The sequence below is a fragment of the Schistocerca gregaria genome, chromosome X, assembly GCF_023897955.1.
Source record: "Schistocerca gregaria isolate iqSchGreg1 chromosome X, iqSchGreg1.2, whole genome shotgun sequence".
Taxonomy (NCBI): Eukaryota; Metazoa; Arthropoda; class Insecta; order Orthoptera; family Acrididae; genus Schistocerca; species Schistocerca gregaria.
The window spans coordinates 592,248,593-592,251,181 of record NC_064931.1 but is presented as its reverse complement, the minus strand read 5'-3'; the positions used below and the strand labels follow the sequence as shown (position 1 = coordinate 592,251,181).

At 48.7% G+C, this 2,589-nt stretch overlaps 2 non-coding genes across 2 annotated transcripts; one reads left to right on the top strand and one right to left on the bottom strand.

The window, feature by feature from the left end:
• Nucleotides 1-425: 425 nt before the first annotated feature.
• Nucleotides 426-500, bottom strand: Trnal-caa (transfer RNA leucine (anticodon CAA)). The gene has a single exon. It is a non-coding gene; the product is annotated as a tRNA-Leu (tRNA).
• Nucleotides 501-2,270: 1,770 nt separating this feature from the next.
• Nucleotides 2,271-2,345, top strand: Trnal-caa (transfer RNA leucine (anticodon CAA)). The gene has a single exon. It is a non-coding gene; the product is annotated as a tRNA-Leu (tRNA).
• The last annotated feature ends 244 nt before the right edge of the window (nt 2,346-2,589 follow it).

Below are 2,589 nucleotides of genomic sequence, written 5' to 3'. Positions count from 1 at the left end.
ATTCCACTTTATATGGTGTAGCCACAGGATGTTTATATTTACCCGAAATGGCTTCCAGTACTTCCTTTCCGATTTTTTACCAGTATTCCTCTTGCTGTCACGCTGTCATTCCCGTGTAGGGGAAAAGGTAGCTTCGCCTTGAGACCATCTCTAACAGTGACTAACTTAGAGAATTACCTACGTAGGTAATAATTAAACGATTTGCACATCTCCTTCTTTAACATTTCAGACCTCCCCTTCTCTAATTGCTCCTCACAGTCTACTTGATCACAGATTTTTAACAACCACAATATTATCCCAAAACGGCTTTGTAAGGCGTTTAAGCACACTTACATTCTCCCTACTAAGAATCGTATCATGTTTGGTGTAATTTATACTAACAGAAATAGTAACAAGATTGAAACTTCCTGGCAGATTAAAACTGTGTGCCCGACCGAGACTCGAACTCGGGACCTTTGCCTTTTGCGGGCAAGTGCTCTACCAACTGAGCTACCGAAGCACGACTCACGTCCGGTACTCACAGCTTTAGTTCTGCCAGTATCCGTCTCCTACCTTACAAACTTTACAGAAGCTCTTCTGCGAAACATGCAGAACTAGCACTCCTGAAAGAAAGGATATTGCGGAGACATGGCTTAGCCACAGCCTGGGGGATGTTTCCAGAATGAGATTTTCACTCTGCATTGGAGTGTGCGCTGATATGAAACTTCCTGGCAGATTAAAACTGTGTGCCCGACCGAGACTCGAACTCGGGACCTTTGCCTTTCGCGGGCAAGTGCTCTACCAACTGAGCTACCGAAGCACGACTCACGTCCGGTACTCACAGCTTTAGTTCTGCCAGTATCCGTCTCCTACCTTCCAAACTTTACAGAAGCTCTTCTGCGAAACATGCAGAACTAGCACTCCTGAAAGAAAGGATATTGCGGAGACATGGCTTAGCCACAGCCTGGGGGATGTTTCCAGAATGAGATTTTCACTCTGCAGCGGAGTGTGCGCTGATATGAAACTTCCTGGCAGATTAAAACTGTGTGCCCGACCGAGACTCGAACTCGGGACCTTTGCCTTTCGCGGGCAAGTGCTCTACCAACTGAGCTACCGAAGCACGACTCACGTCTGGTACTCACAGCTTTAGTTCTGCCAGTATCCGTAACAGTTTTAATCTGCCAGGAAGTTTCATATCAGCGCACACTCCGCTGCAGAGTGAAAATCTCATTCTGGAAACATCCCCCAGGCTGTGGCTAAGCCATGTCTCCGCAATATCCTTTCTTTCAGGAGTGCTAGTTCTGCATGTTTCGCAGAAGAGCTTCTGTAAAGTTTGGAAGGTAGGAGACGGATACTGGCAGAACTAAAGCTGTGAGTACCGGACGTGAGTCGTGCTTCGGTAGCTCAGTTGATAGAGCACTTGCCCGCAAAAGGCAAAGGTCCCGAGTTCGAGTCTCGGTCGGGCACACAGTTTTAATCTACCAGGAAGTTTCATATCAGCGCACACTCCGCTGCAGAGTGAAAATCTCATTCTGGAAACATCCCCCAGGCTGTGGCTAAGCCATGTCTCCGCAATATCCTTTCTTTCAGGAGTGCTAGTTCTGCATGTTTCGCAGAAGAGCTTCTGTAAAGTTTGGAAGGTAGGAGACGGATACTGGCAGATCTAAAGCTGTGAGTACCGGACGTGAGTCGTGCTTCGGTAGCTCAGTTGGTAGAGCACTTGCCCGCGAAAGGCAAAGGTCCCGAGTTCGAGTCTCGGTCGGGCACACAGTTTTAATCTGCCAGGAAGTTTCATATCAGCGCGCACTCCAATGCAGAGTGAAAATCTCATTCTGGAAACATCCCCCAGGCTGTGGCTAAGCCATGTCTCCGCAATATCCTTTCTTTCAGGAGTGCTAGTTCTGCATGTTTCGCAGAAGAGCTTCTGTAAAGTTTGGAAGGTAGGAGACGGATACTGGCGGAACTAAAGCTGTGAGTACCGGACGTGAGTCGTGCTTCGGTAGCTCAGTTGGTAGAGCACTTGCCCGCGAAAGGCAAAGGTCCCGAGTTCGAGTCTCGGTCGGGCACACAGTTTTAATCTGCCAGGAAGTTTCATATCAGCGCACACTCCGCTGCAGAGTGAAAATCTCATTCTGGAAACACCCCCAGGCTGTGGCTAAGCCATGTCTCCGCAATATCCTTTCTTTCAGGAGTGCTAGTTCTGCATGTTTCGCAGAAGAGCTTCTGTAAAGTTTGGAAGGTAGGAGACGGATACTGGCAGAACTAAAGCTGTGAGTACCGGACGTGAGTCGTGCTTCGGTAGCTCAGTTGGTAGAGCACTTGCCCGCAAAAGGCAAAGGTCCCGAGTTCGAGTCTCGGTCGGGCACACAGTTTTAATCTGCCAGGAAGTTTCATATCAGCGCACACTCCGCTGCAGAGTGAAAATCTCATTCTGGAAACATCCCCCAGGCTGTGGCTAAGCCATGTCTCCGCAATATCCTTTCTTTCAGGAGGGCTAGTTCTGCATGTTTCGCAGAAGAGCTTCTGTAAAGTTTGGAAGGTAGGAGACGGATACTGGCAGAACTAAAGCTGTGAGTACCGGACGTGAGTCGTGCTTCGGTAGCTCAGTTG